The sequence below is a fragment of the Jaculus jaculus genome, chromosome 8 (genome assembly GCF_020740685.1).
Source record: "Jaculus jaculus isolate mJacJac1 chromosome 8, mJacJac1.mat.Y.cur, whole genome shotgun sequence".
Classification (NCBI taxonomy): domain Eukaryota; kingdom Metazoa; phylum Chordata; class Mammalia; order Rodentia; family Dipodidae; genus Jaculus; species Jaculus jaculus.
In genome coordinates, this window is record NC_059109.1 from 118116851 (window position 1) to 118141422 (window position 24572).

The 24572-nt window shown below is 46.5% G+C and overlaps 1 long non-coding RNA gene and 1 pseudogene across 1 annotated transcript; one reads left to right on the forward strand and one right to left on the reverse strand.

Moving 5' to 3' along the window:
* The first annotated feature begins 2288 nt into the window (after window positions 1-2288).
* Window positions 2289-24212, forward strand: LOC123462699. Its single transcript, XR_006638469.1, has 4 exons — window positions 2289-2479; window positions 19229-19361; window positions 21065-21167; window positions 23681-24212. It is a non-coding gene; the product is annotated as an uncharacterized LOC123462699 (long non-coding RNA).
* On the reverse strand, window positions 4925-5096 carry LOC123463004 (annotated as a pseudogene).
* Window positions 24213-24572: the final 360 nt, after the last annotated feature.

Below are 24572 nucleotides of genomic sequence, written 5' to 3' on the forward strand. Positions count from 1 at the left end.
GAGGAGGAACTTGTCTCCCCGAAAGAGCTGGAACACAGTTCTGACAACACATCACACCACCTTGGAGGACCAAGTGGAGCTGAGGCAATGGTGAGTGGCACTGGATGGGACCACATGTCAACCAGGACAGCTTAGTGACGCATACCTCTGGCACTAAACCTCATTAGGACCCTGAGGACGGAACTGGGGGTCACTGGAGCTCTTCGTTCCTCTTCCTTATGTGGCCACATTGAATAAATAAGCCATCTCCTGTGTTTCATTATTACGCTGTTTCTTTAATAGCACTTTGTTTCTCTTCCCAATGAGGCCATATTGAATAAATCTTTTCCTGCTTTTCATGATTATTTTGTTTCTTTAATAGGATTATTGAGGCGGGGTGGCCAGATCTAGCTGGTTAGGGCTGCCAAGGTCCAGGCTGTGACCCTAGAAAGTCCCATAATAAAATGGCTGTTTTCTGGACTGATTTGCATCTTTAAATGGTTCCAACACTAAGAAAAGAGTTTATCGGCAAGGAGGCTTTGCCAGTGACTTTTCACAAACTTGGTACCAGCGTCTCGGGGCTGACAGTGATCTGTTAAGCATGTGTCAGCCGCCCATGGTGAAGGCTGGGTAGTGACAGATGCAGGAGGGGCTTGTGACATGGAAAATGGCTGTGGAGGGAGTCACATCAGTGGCCTGAATTCTTGTCTTTGACCTCATTGACTGAAGCCTCGCTGGTCCTTTCCTGTCTGTGGGCCTCGGTTTTCTCTTCTAAAGATGGCTGTTTTCTGAGTGGCCTCTGAGCCTTGGGGTTTTGGGGTGTTGGGGTCCTGTGATGTTAACAGATTCCGTCTTCTAGGTTGTGGTAGCTTCACCATCTACAGAAGGACTTCAGTTTTTATTGAGCTTCCTTGCTTTGCTTTTTTGAAAAAAAGATATTTATATTTATTGATTTCTTTTTAGTTTTTCAAGGTAGGTCTCACTGTAGCTCAGGCTGACCTGGAATTCACTCTAGTCTCAGAGTGGCCTTGAACTCTCAACGATCCTCCTACTTCTGCCTCTGGAGTGCTAGGATTAAAGGCGTGTGCCACCACGTCTGGCTTAAGATATTTTTTTTCTTTTTTTTTTGTTTTTTGGGTTTTTTTTTTTGGTTTTTCGAGGTAGGGTCTCACTTTAGCCCAGGCTGACCTGGAATTCACTATGGAGTCTCAGGGTGGCCTCAAACTCATGGCAATCCTCCTACCTCTGCCTCCCGAGTGCTGGGATTAAAGGCATGTGCCACCATGCCCGGCTAAGATATTTATTTTTTTAATTATTTATTTGAAAGAGAGAAAGAGAGAGAAGAATGAGGCAAATAGAGAACAGGCCTCTAGGTACTGCAAATGAACTCCCGATGCATGCACCACCTTGTGCATCTGGCTTATATGAGTCCTGAGGAATCACACCTGGGTCCTTTGGCTTTGCAAACAAGTGCCTTAACCATTAAGCCATTTCTCCAGCCCTTGCTTTTTTTTTTTTTTTTTTTAATCTGAGGCAGGTCTCTGGGTAACAGAGGTGGCCTTGAACTTGCAATCCTCTGGCCTCAGTTTGCCCAGTGCTGGGATTACAGGTGTGTGCCACCATACCTAGCTGGAATTTTAATTTTAAAAAACTATTTATTTGTTTGAGAAAAAGAAAGAGAGAGAGAGGGAGAGAGAATGGGCATGTCAGGGCCTCCAGCTACTACAAACGAGCTCCAGATGCATGCACCTCCTTGTGCATCTGGCTTACATGGGTCCTGGAGAATCACCCAGGATCCTTTGGCTTTGCAGGCAAACACCTTAACCTCTAACCATCTCTCCAGCCCTGGAACTTTAATTTTTTTTTAATGTTTTTATTTATTTGAGAGAGAGAATGGGCACACCAGGACCTCTTGCCCCCCACAAATGAACTCCAGATATGTGTACCACTTTGTGCGTCTGGCTTTACATGGGTACTAGGGATTCAAAATTAGGCCAGCAGGCTTTGCAGGCAAGCACCTTTTACCACTGAGCCATCTCCCCAACCTTTTTTTTTTTTTTGAGGCAGACTCTTATTCAAGCCCAAGTTGGCCCTGAACTCACTGCGATCCTCTTACCTCAGTCTCTCAATTGCTGGGATTACAGGAGTCAGTCAACCTGCCCATGTTCCTTAAACAGCTTAGGCGAGAGCTATGATGATTGAGATAGCTAGTCACACTGAGCACCATCAGAGTCGGGGGTGTAGCTTAGCTAGTACAGCACTTCCCTGGCACACAGGAAGCCACTCTCCAACTCTCCCTCGCTGCCTCTTCACGGCTTGTGCTTGGAGAGCTGGCTGCCATGGAGTGCGGGCGGTCTTGCGGAGAAGCCACGTGACGGGCTGGGAAAGCGGATCTTCTGCGGCCTGCCAGCAGCTAGAGAGGGAATCTGATGCTCCCCGGGCAAACCTCGGAATGACCACTGCCAGCACTGATGCCTTAATTGCAGCCTCGTGGAACCTGGTGAGTCAGAGCCACTCAGCAAGGCCACTTTCAGCCCTGACCCTCATAAGCAGAAATAGAACTCGTTCTCGGTTCTGGCCATTAAATCCCGAGGTAACTGGTTTAGCAGCAGAAGGTGGGCAACACAGCCCTTTCCCCCTCAAACTGTAGTCTTCCAGGGCCTAGAAGGGAAGGGTTAACTTCAGCATTGCTCCCCCACCACCTGTAGGTGGGTTGCTCATTTCAAGGAGGCACCTGGTGCCAGCTGGGCCTCTGCCCTCCCGGAGTGCCTGTCAGAGGAGGGCCGCTGGTTGGGGAAGGAGACATTCTGGAAGCTGACAGGTTTATTAATGGCGCTGCATCTGTTCAGGGTGAGCCAGCTGTGAGGAGAGCCAGTGAAGCTGCCCGGCCCGACCGTGGCAGAAGTCAGGACTACCTTGCCTGGCCTCAGCTCCCATCCCGGGGTATGCTTGCCCTGGGAGTCAGGGCAGGGGCTATACAGTTACCCTTGGTAGCCAAGCAGACAGGTAAGGAAGGCTCCTGTTTAGGGAGATCTTACGCTGACCAGCTCCATCAGTCCTCATGATGACCTTGATGAAGTCAGTACAGTCGTTAACCCATTCTGCAGGACAGGATGGTCTTGCAGCCAGAAAGCAAAGGACTGTTTGACTCCAAAGTCTGAATTTATGGGCTCCACCTCCTCGGGCCCCTCCTTGGTGAGGATTAGGGACTGGCGCCTTCATGGTTTGTGGGAGCTGCTCAGAGATAAGATGGCCAGCTCAAGGGGCAGGACTCCTTACCCCCTGCCCTAGTAGGTCTATTGTGCCGTTCGTGGGGCGGGGGATGGGCCATGGAAAGTTCCAGCTGGGAACAGAGTTATAAAAACAAAACAAAACAAACCTGGGTAATGTTTCAGCCGTGTGGTCTGATCTGAGAATGTTCCAGCCTCAAGTTTCCGTGTACTAAGTGGCCTGAGAGGCTAACAGTGGTCCCCACTTCATGGGGATTTATGCCGGTCGGGGGGGGGGGGGGATTTAGGAAAGTCAAACATAAAAAGCTCATTGCAGCCGGGCGTGGTGGCGCACGCCTTTAATCCCAGCGCTTGGTAGGCTGAGGTAGGAGGATCACTGTGTGTTTGAGGCCACCCTGAGACTACAGAGTGAATTCCAGGTCAGGCTAGACTAGCGTGAAATCTTTCTTCAAAAGAAAAAAGAAAAGAAAAGAAAAGCTCATTGCACAAAGTGAGACACATGGCAAACACTCTGTATGTTGTCACAATTTTACGGGAAGGATTTGATTTGTCAAAGGGTCTATGGTACAGGGCAGCAGGAGCCCTTGGCAGCCTCTCACAGTGCCCTCCCTCTAGTCTGTGCTCGTGGAGAACACCCACCACCGCCCACACTACGAGCTGCATTCTGGCTATAGTTTAGAAGGCAGCCAGGCCTGCTGGGCTGGAGGTGGGGAGAGAGAGGAGTCGCTGTGGTGGAAGGATAGGATGGGGGTAACACTTGGGCTTAGGGCAATCACTCTCTGGAGCCATAAATCTGGCCTCATTTTGCTGGCACTGCCAAGCAGATTAAGCTGATGCTGAGAGGAGCCGGAAGAAAGCAGAGGCCACCTCCCAGGGCCCCCTGCAAAAATAGCTGATGGCCTGCTTGGGGCCACTCAGCACCTAAATTCCATCTCCAGCAGCCGTCTGCCCCCACTTGAACCCTTCCAGTAACAGGTTGCTCATTGGCTGTGCAATCATCTGTTCCCATAAGGGTCACTTCTGACAAGAGCTTCTTGTCTGCTCCATACAAATGTTTCCCCAGTAGCTTTGTGCAGTAATGCAGTCAGTCTTTGAGCACCTACTATGTGCCAGACCTCCATGAAGAGGGAAGGACGCAGCACTGAGTAGGACAAGCCTGTCTCAGGAGCTTTAAAAATTTTTTTCTTTCTTTCTTTTTTTTTTTTTTTTTTAGAGAGAGAGAGAGAGAAAAAGAGAATTGGCATGCCAGGACCCTAGCCACTGAAATTGAACTCCAGACGCTTGCGCCACCTAGTGGGCATGTGCCACCTTGGGCTTGCCTCACCTTTGTGTATCTGGCTTATGTGGGATCTGGAGAGTCGAACATGAGCCATTAGGCTTCTCAGGCAAACGGCTTAACTGCTAAGCCATCTCTCTAGCCACCGGGGAGCTTAAGTGCAATGGGGGAAAGACAGAACCTGGAGCTTCTATCTTTCAGTTAGACGGGCTTGTCCAGCAAGCCCCAGTAATGATCCTGTCTCTCCATCCCTTAGGACTGGAGTTACAGGCTTGTGGGGCCACAGCAGCTTTTTTGTTTGTACAGTCTCACTGTATCCCAAGCCAGCCTGGAACTCATAGCGATCGTCCTAGCTCAGCCTCCTGAGTGCTGAGACTGAAGGAGTGTGCCACACCATGCCTGGCCATTAGTTTTATTTATAACCAATGTTATTTCCCTGAAGGGGTGCATAGAGGTACTATAGTACCAGGTCAATGGATAGAGCAAACTCCTGTCCCAACTCCTACTTCCAAAAACCCATTTCATATAATGTCCTCAGAGGACACATCAGATATTAAACTGATAAAGAACAAATAGTATACTTGATCTCAGCCAAAAGGCCAAGAAACGATCACGTGTGACTTTAAAAAAAAATCTTACCAGGCATGGTGGTGCACTCCTTTAATCCCAGCACTTGGGAGGCAGAGGTAGGAGGATCGCTGAGAGTTCGAGGCCACCCTGAGACTACATAGTTAATGCCAGGTCAGCTTGGACCAGTGTGAGACCCCCACCTTGAAAAAACCAAAAAAAAAAAAAAAATCTTTTAAAATTTATTGTCATTACCACTATTTATTTGCACGAATGTGTGCATATCATGAACGCAACAGCACACATGTGGAGGTCAGAGGACAATCTAGAGGTGCCTGTGCTCCACTGTCTCTGAGATAGGGTCTCTTCCCATTGCAAACAAATGCCAGACTAGGAGCTGAGGAGCTTGAGGTTCTCCTGGCTCTGTCCCCCATTGTCACAGGTGCATGGGGATCACAGACACACGCATCGCCTTGTGCCTGGCTTTACATGGGGCTGGGGAGTCAAACCCCAGCCCATCAGGCTTTGCAAGCAAGTGCTTTTAACCGCTGAGCCCTCTCCTCAGCTTGAGACACCCCTGGCTTCTGAGAGTTGGGCAGGTGACAGAGGAACACAGGCACAGAGAAGAGCTGCCGTGCTTGCGTGCGTGGGAGATTCTGGTGACTTGGAGCACAGAGTCACCATGGGGACGAGGAGCTCAGGTGCAGTAAGCTTGAAGCATGGAGTCGCCATAAGAACCAGGAGCTCAGGCTCAGTTTGCTTGGAAGCCAAATCAACAGGACTTTGTGGGTTGGCCATAGATATGGGACAAAGGTTGAGGAGGAATCTGTAGGTTTTGATCTTGAGCAACTGAATGGATAATGGCACCAGTTATGAAGACAGGGCAGGTCTGAGCAGGAGCAGTTTAGAAAAAGAGAATCAGGGCTGGAGAGATGGCTTAGCAGTTAAGGTGCTTGCTTGCAAAGCCTACAGACCCATGTTCTACTCTCCAGATCCCATGTTTGCCAGACACACAAAGGTGAGGCAAGCACATGCCCACTAGGTGGCAAAAGTGGATGGAGTTCGATTTCAGTGGCTGAGGCCTTGGTATGTAAATTTCTCTCTCCCTCTCTGTTTCTCTCAATCTCTCTAAAATAAAATACAGAAAAAAATGGAAAAAAAAAAGTAAAAGAGAATCAAGTGTTCTGTTTGATCCATGAGAAGCCTGAGGTCCTCAGGCCCATCTTTGCAGGGATGAGCAGGTGGCAAATGTGTTGACCTGGAGTTTGGTGAAGAGCTCTGGGCTGCATCGGCACTGTGTGGATGGGATGTGAAGCGCAGACTATGTGAGTTCAGCCAGGTGGTGTTAGACAAAGGACACTGAGTCATCTGGGGTCAGGAACAGCAGGAGGCTAGGGGAGGGCAAGGAAAGGAGACAGGAAAATATACCAGGAAGCTTGGAGGAGAACCAAGAGCGTGCTGAGCAAAAGGATAAAGTGATACATAGAACTTAGGGAACCGTTATCTCTTTATCTCCTTTGCATGACAGGCTGGACCACATGTCTTGGCATAACTGGCGGAATGCGTGTGGAAGGTGCATTGTGTGGCATGAGCAGCAGTCATGAGAGTTGCCCCCGGTTTCTCTCATGCCTCTTTTCCCCTTACCCATGATGCTGGCATGCCCCACTTAGGAGTGCCTTTTGAGCCTGGTTCCCAGAATAAAAGGACCTCATAGACACACGTTCACTAGAGAGAGAGAAGCACAGAGTTTTAACCAGCGGTCTCTTGCTGTGAATATTCAACTTGTTAAACTAAGCACAGCATTTGATATCACTGAAGAAAGACAGCCGACTGCCGCGCACATGGTGGTCGGGAAGGAGGAAGCCTTGGCAGCTTAAATCACGGAGGACAAGAGATCAGCTGTAACTGCGGCGGAACTTAAACTGACATATATGTGTCTCTCAAAAGTGCCTCTTCAGGATCATTAGTTAAATGAGACTCTTGACTTTTGAAGTTGTATTGAAGGCTTTTTTTTTTTTTTTTGCCTGAGGTAGGGTCTCACTCTAGCCCAGGCTGACCTGGAATTCACTATGTAGTCTCAGGCTGGCCTCGAACTCACAGCGATCCTCCTACCTCTGCCTTCCATATGATGCTGAGGCATGCGCCACCATGCCCAACTGAATGAATTTTTTTTTTTAATTTAAAATGAGACAGGATAGACCTGGGGTCAGGCATGGAATGCTATGATTTGAGTGTGAAATGTCCTCACATGTTTGTGTGTTTGAATACTTGGTCCCCAGCTGGAGTCTTTGCTTCAGAGATTCTGAGTGAGGCCTAGATGACAGAGGTGGGTCACTGGGGACAGGTCTTTTTTTTTTTTTAATTTTTATTAACATTTTCCATGATTATAAAATATATCCCATGGTAATTCCCTCCCTCCCCACCCCCACACTTTCCCATTTGAAATTCCATTCTCCATCATATTACCTCCCCATTACAATCATTGTAATTACATATATACAATATCAACCTATTAAGTATCCTCCCTTCCTTTCTCTACCCTTTATGTCTCCTTTTTAACTTACTGGCCTCTGCTACTAAGTATTTTCATTCTCACGCAGAAGCCCAGTCATCTGTAGCTAGGATCCACATATGAGAGAGAACATGTGGCACTTGGCTTTCTGGGCCTAGGTTACCTCACTTAGTATAATCCTTTCCAGGTCCATCCATTTTTCTGCAAATTTCATAACTTCATTTTTCTTTACCGCTGAGTAGAACTCCATTGTATAAATGTGCCACATCTTCATTATCCACTCATCTGTTGATGGACATCTAGGCTGGTTCCATTTCCCAGCTATTATAAATTGAGCAGCAATAAACATGGTTGAGCACGTACTTCTAAGGAAATGTGATGAGTCTTTTGGATATATGCCTGGGAGTGCTATAGCTGGGTCATATGGTAGATCAATCTCTAGCTGTTTTAGGAACCTCCACACTGTTTTCCACAATGGCTGGACCAGATTGCATTCCCACCAGCAGTGCAGAAGGGTTCCTTTTTTTCCACATCCCTGCCAACATTTATGATCATTTGTTTTCATGATGGTGGCCAATCTGACAGGAGTGAGATGGAATCTCAATGTAGTTTTAATCTGCATTTCCCTGATGACTAGTGACGTAGAACATTTTTTTAGATGCTTATATGCCATTCGTATTTCTTCCTTTGAGAACTCTCTATTTAGCTCCATAGCCCATTTTTTGCTTGGCTTGTTTGATTCCTTATTATTTAACTTTTTGAGTTCTTTGTATATCCTAGATATTAATCCTTTATCAGATATATAGCTGACGAAGATTTTTTCCCATTCTGTAGGTTGCCTCTTTGCTTTTTTCACTGTGTCCTTTGTGGTGCAAAATCTTTGTAATTTCATTAGGTCCCAGTGGTTAATCTGTGGTTTTATTGCCTGAGCAATTGGGGTTGTATTCAGAAAGTCTTTGCCAAGACCAATATGTTGAAGGGTTTCCCCTACTTTTTCCTCTAGCAGTTTCAGAGTTTCCGGTCTGATGTTAAGGTCTTTAATCCATTTGGACTTAATTCTTGTGCATGTCGAGAGAGAAGAATCTATTTTCATCCCTCTGCAGATATATATCCAGTTTTCAAAACACCATTTGCTGAAGAGGCTGTCTCTTCTCCAATGAGTATTTTTGGCATTTTTATCGAATATCAGGTGGCTATAGCTACTTGGGCTTACATCTGGGTCCTCTATTCTGTTCCACTGACCTACATGTCTGTTTTTGTGCCAGTACCATGCTGTTTTTGTTACTATGGCTCTGTAGTATAGGTTAAAATCAGGTATGGTGATACCACCAGCCTCTTTTTTGTTGCTCAGTATTATTTTAGATATTCGAGGTTTTTTGTGATTCCAAATGAAATTTTGGATTGTTTTTTCTATTTCCATGAAGAAAGCCTTTGGAATTTTGATAGGGATTGCATTAAATGTGTAGATTGCTTTAGGTAAGATTGCCATTTTCACGATATTGATTCTTCCAATCCAGGAACAAGGGATGTTTCTCCACTTTCTAGTGTCTTCTGCAATTTCTCGCTTGAGTGTTTTAAAGTTCTCATTGTATAGATTCTTTACTTCCTTGGTTAGGTTTATTCCAAGGTACTTTATTTTTTTTTTGATGCAATTGTGAATGGGAGTGATTCTCTGATTTCATCCTCTGTGTGTTTGTTGTTAGCATATATGAAGGCTACTGATTTCTGTGTATTTATTTTGTATCCTGCTACATTGCTGTAGGTTTTGATCAGCTCTAACAGCTTGCTAGTAGAGTCTTTAGGGTCCTTTATGTATAGAATCATGTCATCTGCAAATAATGATAACTTGATTTCTTCCTTTCCAATTTGTATCCCTTTTATGTGTGTCTCTTGCCTTATTGCTATGGCTAAGACTTCCAAAACTATATTAAATAAAAGTGGGGACAGTGGACACCCTTGTCTTGTTCCTGATTTTAGTGGAAAAGCTTCCAGGTTTCCCCCATTTAGTAATATGTTGGCTGTAGGCTTGTCATAAATAGCCTTTATTATATTGAGATATGTTCCTTCTATTCTCAGTCTCTGTAGGACTTTTATCATGAAGGGATGTTGGATTTTGTCAAATGCTTTCTCTGCATCTAATGAGATGATCATGTGATTTTTGTCCTTCAACCCGTTTATGTAATGTATTACATTTATAGATTTGCGTATGCTGAACCATCCCTGCATCTCTGGGATAAAACCTACTTGGTCAGGGTGAATGATCTTTTTGATATATTCTTGTATTCTGTTTGCCAATATTTTGTTGAGAATTTTTGCATCTATGTTCATGAGGGAGATTGGTCTGTAATTTTCTTTTTTGGTCCTATCTTTGGTATCAGGGTGATGCTGGCCTCATAGAAGGAGTTTGGTAGAATTCCTTCTTTTTCTATTTCCTGGAAAAGCTTAAGAAGCAATGGTGTTAGCTCTTCCTTATAAGTCTGGTAAAATTCAGCAGTGAATCCGTCCAGGCCTGGGCATTTTTTAGTTGGGAGATTATTTTTTTTTTAAATATTTTATTTTTATTTTATTTATTTATTTGAGAGAGACAGACACAGAGAGAAAGACAGGTAGAGGGAGAGAGAGAGAATGGGCGCGCCAGGGCTTCCAGCCTCTGCAAATGAACTCCAGACGCGTGCGCCCCCTTGTGCATCTGGCTAACGTGGGACCTGGGGAACCGAGCCTCGAACCGGGGTCCTTAGGCTTCACAGGCAAGCGCTTAACCGCTAAGCCATCTCTCCAGCCCAGTTGGGAGATTATTGATAACTGTTCGGATCTCCATGTTTGTTATAGGTCTATTTAAGTGATTAATCTCATTTTGATTTAATTTAGGTAGGTCATATAGATCAAGGAAATCATCCATTTCTTTCAGATTTTCATACTTTGTGGAGTATATGCTTTTATAGTATGTCCCTATGATTTTTTGAATTTCTCTGGAATCTGTTGTGATGTTACCTTGTTCATCTCTGATTTTATTAATTTGTGTCTCTTCTCTCTTTCTTTTGGTCAGATTTGCTAAGGGTTTATCAATCTTGTTTATCCTTTCAAAGAACCAACTCTTTGTTTCATTAATTCTTTGGATTGTTCTTTTTGTTTCTATTTCATTAATTTCTGCCCTAATCTTTATTATTTCTTCCTGTCTACTGATTTTTGGTTTGCCTTGTTCTTCTTTTTCCAAGGCTTTAAGGTGAAGCATTAGGTCGTTTACTTGCGGCCTTTCTAATTTCTTACTATAGGCACTCAAGGCTATAAATTTACCTCTTAGAACTGCCTTCATTGTGTGGGGACAGGTCTTTGAGACGTGGCAGCCAGGTCCTGTTTCCAGATCATGCTTTTTGCCCTTTGTTTGTGGTTTTTCCAAGAAGTCTTGCCTGCCTCTCTGGGAAACTGAAACTTAGGCCTAGCTGTAAACTGGAGCACATTTAATCCTCTCACTGGCACCATCCCACAGGCTGGGCACAGATGAAGTAAAAGGCAAAAAGAAAAAAAAAAAAAAGAGGAGGAAGCCCAGCAGCACAGGCGTGGTTCCTCTCTACCTCCTGACCTCCTGACCATCATGAGGGGAGCCGCCAGGCTTGACCACACCATCCTTGTCAGCACAGATGGGAAGCTCTAAAACCAAGAGCTACATGTATGAAGTACATCCTTCCTCCCTTAAGTTGTTCCTGTCAGATATTTTGTCACAGCAGTGAATGGCTGGGCTAACACATGGCTTTTTCTTTTGAGGCAAGCCCAACAGACTGGCCTTTTTATATGAAAGAGAGCGCACGCAAGAGAGAATTGGTGTGCCAGGGCCTCCAGCCACTGCAATCGAACTCCAGATGTGTGTGCCACCTTGAGGGCATTATGTGATCTTGCGTGCTTGTGTCACTGTGCGCCTGGCTTACATGGGACCTGGAGAGTGGAATATGAGTCCTTAGGCTTCACAGGCAAGCACTTTAACTACTAAGCCATCTGTCCAGCTGAACACATGGCTTTAAAAAAGAATTGTCTCAGCTTGGCACGTTGGCGCACACCTTTAATCCTAGCACTTGGGAGGCAGAGGTAGGAGGATCACCATGAGTTCAAGGCCACCCTGAGACTACACAGTGAACTCCAGGTCAGTCTGGGCTAAAGTAAAACCCTACCTTGTAAAACAAAACAAAACAAAAAAAGAGCTAGACTATTTCTACAATTAATGAATGATGAATTGAGAACCTGTTAATGGTACATCCAAATACCATAGGTTGTTGCAGAAAATTTTCAGTACCAGGTATGGGATACCTGCCAGTGAATTGTTGGTCGGGGAGATATCAAAGGCTCTCAAAAACAATATAAACTATTGCCAAAGCTCAGACCTAGATGGTAACCCCCTATCTCTGAAGACATTACATGCTTCAGTTGTAAGACACTAAGAATTCAAGCTAGAAATGAGCTAGAACCCTGCCCTCTGCGGACAAGAGGTCATAGTGCTGGGAAGTGCTATGCTGCCTCCTGGGGGAGAAAAGTCATCCGGGGTCTTAACCAGCAGTGGATCCTGCAAGTTGCACAACTGGCTGGCCAGGCAAGAGGAAGCCCACTAGTGCACTAATGGCATGTCTGTTATGGGAGTCACCAACAGCTCTCAGCTTGGATTTGAAAACCTAGTCAAAAGCCTATGGCTGGAAAGGTCATAAGCCCTAGAGGGGAAGGTACTACTGCTCTCTGGCTACATGGATAGGTTATATCCACCAAACTGCCCTCTAAATGCTTCTGTTTATGCCCATATGTTAAATCTACTCTTCAAAACTTTTTTTTTTTTTCGTGGTAGGGTCTCACTCCAGCCCAGACTGAGCTGGAATTCACTATGTAGTCTCAGGCTGGCCTCGAACTCACAGTGGTCCTCCTACCTGTCTGCAGAGTGCTGGGATTAAAGGTGCACACCACCACACCTGGCCTTGCTCTCACTTTTTGTTAGAGAAGTTTCTCTTTTCGGATGGCAGTGACTGCTGGGGAGACTCAAAACTCCCCAGAGTCCTGAGAAAAATGATAGTTGAGTGTTCAGCACTAAATGAGACATCCCTGTCACGCCTTCCAGGGCTCAGGAACCACAGCAAAAGAGTAGCTATAAGAAAGAGCCAAAGGATGGGGAGGAGTGCTTTGGAACACTGTCTGCCAAACACGCACAAGCCAGTGCATTTATTTCTCACGGCAACTGTCATTACTTGTGCAAGACCTGCGTGCTATTGACCCACCAAGAGATTGTTTTAGATAATGGAGGGAGGGGGAAAAAGGCATTAAAATAGAAGAGGGGGTGAGGGAGATTGCTCAGTGTTAACAGCACTTGCCTGATCCTGGGTTCAATTCTGCGGTACCCACACTAAGGCAGATACACAGTGGTGCACGGTGTCTGGAGTTAATTTGCAGTGGCAAGAAGCCCTGGTACTCTATGTACCTCTTTTAAAAATAGTTTTATTTTTATCTACTTATTTATATGACAGAGAAAGAGGGAGAGAGAAAATGGGCATGCCAGGGCTTCCAGCCACTGCAAACGAACCCCAAATTCTTGTGCCCCACTTATGCATCTGGCTAACGTGGGTCCTGGGGACTCGAACCTGGATCCTTTGGCTTTGCAGGCAAACGCCTTAACTGTTAAGCCATCCCTCCAGCCCTCTACCTCTTTTTCTCTGTCTGTCTCTCTCTCTCTCTTTCACAAATAAATGAATAATAAAAAAATATATGTATTGCTCAACCATGTTTATTGCTGCTCAATTTATAATAGCTAGGAAATGGAACCAACCTAGATGTCCGTCAACTGATGAGTGGATAATGAAGATGTGGCACATTTATACAATGGAGTTCTACTCAGCGGTAAAGAAAAATGAAGTTATGAAATTTGCAGAAAAATGGATGGACCTGGAAAGTATTATACTAAGTGAGGTAACCCAGGCCCAGAAAGCCAAGTGCCACATGTTCTCTCTCATATGTGGATCCTAGCTACAGATGATTGGGCTTCTGTGTGAGAATGAAAACACTTAGTAGCAGAGGCCAGTAAGGTAAAAAGGAGACATAAAGGGTAGAGAAAGGAAGGGAGGAGGATACTTAATAAGTTGATATTGTATATATGTAATTACAATGATTGTAATGGGGAGGTAATATGATGGAGAATGGAATTTCAAAGGGGAAAGTGTGGGGGTGGGGAGGGAGGGAATTACCATGGGATATATTTTATAATCATGGAAAATGTTAATAAAAAGAAAAAGAAAAAAGAAAAAAAAAAAGCACCTCCATGTGAGCCGGGCATGGTGGCGCATGCCTTTAATCCCAGCACTGCGAGGCAGAGGTAGGAGGATCGCTGTGAGTTCGAGGCCACCCTGAGATTCCATAGTGAATTCCAGGTCAGCCTGGGCTAGAGTGAGACCCTACCTCGAAAAACCAAAAAAATAAAATAAATAAAATAAAAAGCACCTCCATGTGCTGGTTCACCATGGGGCTGAAGAGATGGTGACTGCCTGCTAAACCTAACAACCTGAATTCAATTTCACAGTACCAACATAAGCTAGATGAGCAGTGGCACATACATCTGGAGTTTGTTTGCAGTGGCTAAGCCCTGGCATGCCTATTCTGTCAGTCAAATGAATTAATTAAATTTTTTATAACTTTAAAAAAATATATGTATTAAAAACATAGAAGAGGGAATAGTAGGAGAGGATGGGGGTTCGGGATGTGAGGACAATCTGGTTGTGACATCTGTCACTCCACTGATCACCAGGGTTGATTCAGCTGATCTGGCTAGGCGGGTGTGTCCACTTCCTCCCTCTCCATTCTATGTGCATCCCTCCTGAAGCTGCACGCTGGGTTGAAGAGCATGACCTTCCCTGAACAGAGGAGCACTGGTCCTTGGCCAAGGGTACACAAGCAGCTGTGCTCCCCTGCTAGAACCTCTAAGCAAGTGCTCAAGAAAAAGGGGTTCAGCAAAGAGGGATGAGTGGGGGACAAAGGAGAGGGTGGGAGGGAATTATGTGATTTAAATTATATGCATTATTGCTTATTTAAGAGAAAGAGAAGCAAGGAGAGAGAGAATGGGCACACCAGAGCCCCCAGCCATTGCAAACGAACTCCAGACTCATGTGCCACCTTGTGCATCTGGCTATACATGGGTACTGGGGAATCGAACTTAGGTCATTAGGCTTTGTAGGCAAGTGCCTTAACTACTGAGCCAGTTCTATAGCCCTGGATCATGCAATTTTTAATAAAGTTTTTAAAATTTTAATTAAAAAACAAAAAAAAAAACCTTGTTCCTTGTAGGGAGGCTGATGTAAGGAAAAGGATGCTTGGAATGAATCCCAACCACATCCCTTCTGTGGATCTGAATGTGACATGTCTCTGTCGGCTCGTGTGTTTGAACACTCGGTCCGCAGATCGTCGTGCCGTTTCGGAAGGTTGTAGAAAGTTTAGGAAGTGGAGCCTCCGTGGAGGATGTGGGTCCCTGGGGTGGGGCTTACAAGTTGTAGTCCTGACTGCTTCCAGCCCCAGGTCGTTTTCTCTCTGCCTCCTGCTCTGCTGAGGAGGGAGTGAGCAGACTCGTGTTCCCACCACCAGGGACTCAGCCACATGCCTCCCTGCCGTGGCAGGTTCCACCTTCTCAAACCACGAGCCGAGATAAACCCTTCTTCCCTAACATCGCTTCCCGCCGGGTCTGTGGTCTCAGCAACAAGGAGAGGAACCAATGCAGGTACCTGCTGCAGGACAGTCACGTTGCTGGGCTCTAAGGACGATCCAATCTTCTGTCTCTAAAACTATAATGGAGTGGCAGAGATAGGTGGGTGCTTCCATCAGCCTGTGAACCGTAGTAAATGTCAGCAGCCCAATAAGTGCCCTTTAAATCACCTGTGTGAGTGGTGAGAGCCACCATGGGAGCTCAGAGGGAAGAAAATTACTTCTGATCAGAGTCCATTAAGGAAATCTTATGACGGCATTTGATGGGCCTGGTTATTCAGAGAAAGGGAAGAGAGGGAGAGTGATTCAGGGAAGAAGGTCAGGCAAGAGCATGAATAACGGCATGGGGTATCTTTTCTTCCCCATCCCCCCTTCTGAGACAGGGTCTCAGCTAGTGCATACTGCCCTCGAACTTTCTATGTGACTGGCAATGTCTCCGAGCTCCTGACACTACTATCGCCACACTTGACTCCTTTTATTTTAAAATGCTTTATTGAGATGCAATGTACATAGCACAGGGTTTACCCACTTAAAGTGTGAAATCCAAAAGCTGGGCACGGTGGTTCATGGCTGTAATCCCAGCACTCAGGAAGCAGAGGTAGAAGGGTTGCCACAAGTTTGAGGCCAGCCAAGTCTACATGGAGAGACAATGTCTCAAAGAAACAAACGTTTGTGAAAGCCAATGCTTTCAAGTTTCCTCAGAACTTGTGCCCTAAATCACCGTCTACTCTCTGTCGATTGGTCTGTTCTACGTGTCTCCCATAAACAGAACCATACAGTACATAGTCCTTTGGGGCTAGCAGGCATTTCACAGGATAATGTTTTCAAGTTCTACCTGTGTGGCAGCCCACATCACTACGTAAGTCCTTTTGATTACAGGCTAATAGTCCAGTGTGTGCGCATTCCATATTTTACGTGTCCTTTCATCAGTTGGTGGGCATTTGGGTTGTTTCCACGTTTTTGGATGCTGTCACCATGTGTGGTGCGTCCTATAGCCTCAGATAGTTTTCATTAAGCTTTCTATTTAGTTTCCAGCAGGTGGAGCTCTGGAGGAGGCATGTCACTGGTTGCTGAGCTTGAGTTCAGCCCTAAGATGTGCAGGGTCAGTTCTTTTTTTAAAAAAAAATATTTTATTTTATCTGTAATTATTTTCTATTGACAACTTCTATAATTGTAAACAGTCTTCTATGGTAATACCCTCCCTCCCCTTTGAAAGGCCACTCTCCATCATATCCCCTCCCCATCTCAGTCTCTTTTATTTTGATGTCATGATCTTTTCCTCCTCTTATGATGGTCTTGTGTAGGTAGTGTCAGGCATGTGGGGACATGGATATCCAGGCCATTTTTTATTTATTTATTTTTTAAAAATTTTTTATTTATTTATTTGAGAGCGATAGACACAGAGAGAAAGACAGATAGCGGGAGAGAGACAGAATGGGTGCACCAGGGCTTTCAAGCCTCTGCAAACGAACTCCAGATGCGTGCGCCCCCTTGTGCATCTGGCTAACGTGGGACCTGGGGAACCGAGCCTCGAACCGGGGTCCTTAGGCTTCACAGGCAAGCGCTTAACCGCTAAGCCATCTCTCCAGCCCTATCCAGGCCATTTTGTGTCTGGAGGAGCGTGTTGTAAGGAGTCCTACCCTTCCTTTGGCCCTTACATTCTTTCCTCCATCTCTCCCACAATGGACCCTGGGCCTTGGAAGGTGTGACAGAGATATTTCAGTGCTACCTCTGCCTCCCGAGTACTAGGATTAAAGGCATGCACCACTATGCCTGGATTGGTTTTAATTTTTTTAATTTATCATTATTGCGTGGTGTCGATGTGTGCTTGAATGCGTGTGGACACACACGTATGTGCAGGCACATGTACACAAGTATGTTTGTGTGCATAAGGAGGCCAGACGACAACCTTGGGTGTTGTTCCTCAAGGACATCATCCACCTATTTTTGAGAGGTGGCCTGTCACTGAACCTGTAGCTCACTGATTCAGCTACACCGGCTGTCCAGAAAGTCCCAGGGATCCTCCTGTAACTGCCTGCCCAGCACTGAGATTCTAGATGTACACCACCACACCTGGCATTTGATGTGGGTGTTGCGGAATCAAACTTAGGTCCTCATGATTGTAAGGCAAGGGCTTTAGTCACTGAGCCATCTCCCCAGCCGTTCCTGTGGTCTGGACATTCACTTTGCAATGACTAATGTTGTTGAGCATCTGTTCATGTGCTGAGAGGCCATTTGTGTATCTTTTTCTAAGCAATGTTTACTCAGCCATCTTGGCCATTTGCCACTGAGTGATCTTCATGTGGTTACAGTATAAGAATTCTCTCTCTATGCTGGACACTGGACTCTTGTCATTGCGGTTTGCTGGTGCTTCCCACATCCCAAGGGTGGACTTTTCACTTTCTGTGCAGCATCTTTGGAATCGCAAAGGTTTTGCATTTTTATGAAGTGTGATTTATGACTCCTTTGACTCCTGTGATTTTAATTTTTTAATATATTTTTATTTATTTATTTGAGAAAGAGAAGGAGGGAGAGAGAGAGAGAGAGAGAGAGAGAGAGAGAGAGAGAGCATACCAGGATTTCCAGCCACTGCAAACAAACTCCAGATGCATGCACCACCTCGTGCATCTGGCTTACATGGGTCCTGGAGAGTCGAATCAGGATCTTTTGGCTTTGTAGGCAAATGCCTTAACTGCTAAGCCATCTCTACAGACCCCTCTTTTTTTGAGGTGGGGTCTTGCTCTAGCCCAGGCTGACCTGGAATTCACTCTGTAGTCTCAGGCTTGCCTTGAACTCACAATGATGAGCCTACCCCTGCCTCATGAGGGCTGGGTGAGGGCATGCACCACCACCCCCAACAGACAGAGAGCATGGGTGCACCAGGGCCTCCAGCCGCTGCAAATGAACCCCAGGTGCATGTGCCACTCTGTGCATCTGGCTTTATGTGGGTCCTGGGGAATTGAACTTAGCTGTTAGGCTTTTTAGGCAAGCACCTTAACTGCTGAGCCATCTCTCCAGCCTTAATATTTAAAATAATTGTGTGTGTGTGTGTGTGCGTGCGTGTGTGTGCAGCGTGCATGCCACACCGTGTCTTTTGAGATCAGAGGACAACTTCCAGAAGTCAATCCTTTATTTCCACCTTCTTTGAGACAGGATCTCTCTTACTGTTGTTTTTGCCACTGGAAAGGCTCCTCCTTCCATCACCATAGGCACATTGGGATCACACACACTTGTGCCACCTTGCTTCTAAGTTTGACATGGGTGCTGGGGAATTGAGCTTGTATTGGCAGGCTTCTGGAGCAAGTGCCTATAACCACTGAGCCATCTCCCAAGCCCCTGCACCTACGTTTTTCATGTTGCATTATGTGTTCTGTTTCTCAGTTCCGGTTGCTGGTCGTGTGCTATGGGTAGGCTCCATTTGTGAAAACTCATCTTAGCTGCTGGGATTTATGTATTTCCAGCCATGCAGGACTCGAGCAAACAGCTTTCTGAAAAGGGCTGATGATAACATCTGTTTCCTTCTCTGGCAGGAGATAATGCTAGAAGTGAGTACTTAGTTTGGCGCTCTCACACTGCTTAAGGCCAACACGACTGCTGTCAGGATTATTATTAAAATACAGCTTTGGACTGGAGAAATGGCTTCGCTGGTGCTTGCCTGCAAAGCCTAAGGACTTATGTTTTACTCTCCAGATCCCATGTAAGCCAGATGCACAAAGGTGAGGGTTTGCGCAAGGTCGCACACGCCCACTAGGTGGCGCAAGTGTCTTGCGTTCAGTGGCTGAGGCTCTCTCTCTCTCCTCTCTCTCTCTCTCTCTCTCTCTCTCTCTCTCTCTCACACACACACACACACACACACACACACACACACACACACACAAATTTAAAACATCCAGCTTTAATGGTGACCTTGTCCCCATGCTACTTCTTCCCACTGGGCCTTCCTTTTCTCAGAGTCACCAAGGACCACACTGAGACAGGATGGGATGTCATGAAGCTCAAGGAGGCCCCGCAACGGCGTGGACGGATGAAACAGAAAAGAGGAAGAAGAAAGCCAGAGTCCAGATGGGAAAGAGACAAATTGCAGGTGCCGTGAGGGCTTGAGCGCCTGCCAAGAGCTGGGTGTGGGGCAGCCTGGGGGAGCCGAGCAGGGCTGGCCAGGCCTGGGAAGGAATGGAGGGGGAGTTGGCAGAGAGCGCGACTTTCGGGGGGGCGCGGGGCCTGGTGGTGTCAAGCACGGCTTGGTTGGGCAGGACCACTGCAGCTCTCTGTGGAAGCCCCAGAGACCAGCCCTCCCTCCTCTTCAGTCCCCTGCGCTGCTGCTTACCTAATTCCATCTTCCTGGCTTGACTTCCAGTTCCTCCTCCCTCCTCCTCTCCGCCTTCTCTCAGCTGCGTTCTCCCTGCTGGCCGCATGGCAGCTGTCCCTCCAGGGCTTCCCATTTCCACCCTGGTCCCAACACCCTCTTCCTGGTGGCTATACAGCTTCCTAGAGTCAAGGAGGTGGGCTGCTGCCCCTGTTAATTGCCCCCATCCTCTGGTGGCACTGCTGCCCCCAAATACAGCCAAACCCTGTCCTGGCCTAGGTGGAAGGTCAGGGTTTTGAAAGGCCTGAGGCTTGTATGCCACTGGGAGACAGATTCCCATCAAGCCCAACATGTGTCCAGGAAAGGCACAGAACAGCAGGGCATGGAGGGTGGGGGGTAACTCCAGCATGTTGGGGGGACTGAGGCAGGAGGATTGCTGTGAGTTCTAAGCTTGGGCTACATAATGAGTGAGAACATTTCTCCCCCCCCACCCACCCCGCCAATAAAAAAGAAAAGAGGAAAGGAAGGAAGAAAGGAAGAAGAGGGACAAATTATTTTTTTTTTTTAAGTGCCCAGGTAATTTTTTTCTTTTTAATTTTTATTTATTTGCAAGAAGAGAGAGAGAGAGAGAGAATGGGCACTGCAGGCCTCTTGCCATTGCAAATGAACTCCAGATGCATGTGCCCCTTTGTGCATCTGGCTTTACGTGGGTGCTGGAGAGTCAAGCCCCTGTAAGTTGCTTTGCAAACGAGTGCCTTAACTGCTGAGCCTTCTCTCCAGCCCTGAGAGGCACAAATTCTAAGTGCGCAAATAGTGGTATTTCTTTTCCTCAAACCAAACACACCCAAGCTCATCAGCACCTAACTCAAGAGTCAGAGCATTGCCAGCATTCCAGGATCTCTTCCCAAGTCATTGCTCACTCCTTAAACATAAACCTTTTCTTACTTATGTCATGTAGATTAGTTCTGTCTGATTTTAAGCATCCCATGAATGAAACCATCTTGAACCCTTGCCCGGCATCCGAGGTCACTGCACTGTGTAAGATGCGCCTTGCTATTTCACAATGCTGCGTTTTGTTATTTCTCCTTCTTAGATTACTTCTGGGACAATTGGCCATAACCTCTGCATCTGTTCTATGAGCGTCAGACTGTTAGACTGTTTTCCGCTTTGGGATACCTGAGGAGAGCTGCTGTGCGCATTCTTGCACGTGTCTTTTGGAGTGTGGGTGTGTGGAGCCTGTCTTTTTATGTGTGTGCTACATCTGTTCGCTGCCCATAGGGAGAGGAGAGCTTGCTGCTCTCAAAGCCTCATTCTCCAAAGTGCTGTGCAACTCACCCTTTCCCCAGCGTGTTCCACATCTTCAACGTGTGTGTGTGTGTGTGTGTGTGTGTGTGTGTGTGTGTGTTCCAGTTGACTGATGGGCAATTAGGCTTCATCAAGGTGTGTAAGTGTGCTCACAAAACCCTCTGTTTTCTGTGTTTCAGGACAGCATCCAAAAAGATAACAGACAAGCCACGTGGAGTAACCCCAGCTCTTGGGAGGTAGAAGCAGGAGGGCCAGGAATTCAAGTTCATCCTTGGCTACGTAGTGAGTTCAAGGCTAGCCTGGCCTACAAGAGACCCTGTTTTTAAAAACAAACAAATAAATAAATAACCTTTCAATATCAAAAACCAAACCTGTATGAGCTAGCTAACCATCTATTACAAAGTTTGCTTCAGCCCAGCTGTCAGCTGCTGGAAGTGGTCTACACTCAACTGAGGTAGCCTGGGATAAGGCTGTGTGTGTGTGTGTGTGTGTGTGTGTGTGTGTGTGTGTGTGTGTGATGTGTTCTATATGTGTAATGTGATGTGTGTGTGTGCATGCTGTGATACTTTTTATATGGGGGGTGTTCACCCATGGTGGCTGGAGTAGAATATCACATCTGGGGTCCTGCTTCATTGCTATTCCACATAGTCTTGTTTTGAGTCAAAACTCTGTTTTTCATTTTTTTAAAACAATATTTTTATTGGGCTGGAAAGATGACTTAGTGGTTAAGGCACTTTCCTGTAAAGCCAGAAGACCCAGGTTTGATTCTCCAGTATCCATGTAAGCCAGATGCACAAGGTGGTGCATGCATCTAGAGTTCATTTGCAGTGGCTAGAGGCCCTGGTGCACCCATTTATTCTCTCTTTCTCATAAATAAATAGAATTTTAATAGAATTTTTTTTTTTATTTGAGAGAAAGAGAGACAGTGAATATAGGCATGCCAGGGCCTTCAGCCACTGCAAACAAACTCCAGGTACATGGGCCATTTTGTGCATCTGGCTTTATGTGGGTACTGGGGAATCAAATCAGGGTCATTAGGTTTTGCAAACACATGCCTTTAACCACTCCTTAACCATGTCCCTGGGCCCTGAGCTGGAATCTCTTTACTGATTCTTTGGGTCTTGGCTCCCTGTGGGGTTACAGGTGTGTGGTCATGCTCAATTGCTTGTATATGAATCTAGAAATTGGAACTCTAGAGATCCCAGAGCATCTCTGGTCCTCACGTTTGCATAGGAAGCACGCTTAACCACCATCTTCCCAGTCCTAGTTCATATTTTTATTTTTTTATGAGAGAGAAAATTGCCTCCAATTACTGTAATCAAACCCCAGATGTGTGCACCACCTTGTGCGCATGTGCAACCTTGTGCATGTGTCACCTTGTGCATCTGGCTTGTGTGAGGTCTGGGGAGGTGAAATGGGTCCTTAGGCTTCACAGGCAAGCACCTTAACCAATAAGTCATCTCTCCAGCCCTAGTTTCATCCGTTTTAAATTTTCTTTTAACAATTATTATTTTTCATTTATTTGACAGAGAAAGAGGCAGAGAGAGAGAATGGGCGTGCCAGGGCCTCCAGCCACTGCAAACGAACACATGCACCCCCTTGTGCATCTGTCTAACGTGAGCCCTGGGGAATCGAACCTGGGTCCTTTGGCTTTGCAGGCAAATGCTTTAACTGTTAAGCCATCTCTTCAGCCCGTCCATCCATTTTTGAAATGAGCATATGATTTATTTCAAGTGGACGAGTGTTTATGTATTTTTTACATCCTAATTTCCTTGTTCTGGCATGGGAGCTGTGTGCTCACATGGTAATTTTTGCTTTGAGGGATCGTGTTTAAAGGGTATACAAAGGATGGTGATGAATATCCAATTGATAGAAAAGTAAATATTTAGTAAAAAATGTGAAAAGAAACCGTAGCACGCTGCTGGGGGCTTTTCAGCTTCAGATTCCATTCTGCTGAAGTTTTGGAGGTTATTTCCCAGAAACACTTTCTTCCCAGGCTTCCAGAGGGCTGGGCCCCATCTCTATCTGGAATACCCATGACTCCCAGATTCTCAACACTGGGCTCATGCAGATGAGTGTCCAGAAGCGTAGGTGTCTTTGACATCCTTCCCTTCTCCCATCCTACCTCCTTCAGCCCAGTTCACAGCTACCCCCACACCCCCAAATCCGTATTAGAGACAAGAAAAATGAATGTCCTTTGTGTAGCTCCGATGATCCATTCTGGTGTCTCATAGCCACAGCCCCTGCCCTGCCCTGAGTCTCTGCCTCCTCCATCCCATTGCCAGAGGTGGCTTCAATAAAGGAGCCTTGGCCTCGGCTACCCACCCTGATCTGGCCTTTGTCTAACTTGTGGCTACAGTTCCCGTTGCCACCCTCCCCGCCCTCTACCCAGTGTCCATGGCCCTCTGTGGCTCACAAGGCCTGTGTACCCTCCTGTAATCACAGGTCTGGGTTGGATCAGAGGCCCAGGGAGGGCTAGTGGCTTCCTCAGAGTTACGAAGCAAAGGAGAGGTGGGAACTGGGACTTGGCCCACGACTCCTATGAGGCTACCTCACCCTCTGTCCCAGGGCCTCTGCAGTCCTGTTTGCAGAGCACTGCCAGCCAGCCACGTGGTGACCTCTCACTCAGCTCTCCCATTTCAGATCTTGCTGGTCACTGTGGGAATGCCCTACCCCACCCATGCCTCAGTTTCCCATCTGTAAAAAGAGTTAAATGGAGTGAAGGTAGATCTCTGCTTTGGTTGGCTTTGATAGAATTTCTCCTTTTCCTATCTGTCTCTACTTGTCTACTCCAGGATGACTTTGGAAGGAGTCTACGTGAAAGTGGAACCTGGCACTTGGAAACTGACTTAAAAGCGTGACAAGAACCGGGCCCTTCACTGTGCCTCAGATCTTCTTTGTCTGAGCTCATCCAGTTTTGCTGGTCAGTGAGGCCCGGGAGGCCCTGACTCCGGTTCCCCAGCTCTGGTGTTATAGGGGCTCCCATCACACCCAGCCTTTAACGTGGGCTCCAAGGTTCTCATGTGTTCACTGTAAGTGCTTTATGCACAGACCCATCGCCTCACACCCCCACCCCCACTTCTGTTTTTGCTGGGCTGTTTCTTTTTCCCTCTTTAGACAAAGCTCAAGGCTTGGTGGGCTCCAGGCCATGTCTCTGTGCACCTCTGTCCAAGCCTGTTGGGAAGGAAAAGCAGATGGACTTTAATGAACCCTGCTGGCTTGGTGGTTGAGGACGCCTGCAACTAGGGCCACCGAGCACATTATAATTGTCCTCTGGCAAATGAGCCAACGGGTGCAATAGTGGCATGCTTGTCGTGGTGGAAACCAATTGCCCTCTAATTGGACTGGTGGCCTGCTCCATGGGAGGGAATACATCCCTGATACTGAAAACCTACAACAGGGGTAGTCATGAGCCCTAGGGGTGTAATGTCTGCTGCTGTCTGGATAAGTGTATATACTATGCTCGTCAAACTGCCCAGTAAGCACTTCTCTTAATGCTCATACCCATATATTAATGCTATTCTCACTTTTGGCAGAGAACCTTCTCTTTTCAGATGGCAGTGACCTTGGGATGACTCAGAAGGCATCATGATGCTGGAAAGAAGTAACAGAGGAGTGCTCAGCACTGCAATATCTCTATCACACCTTCCAAGGCTCAAGGTCCATTGTGGAAGAAGTGGCAGAAAG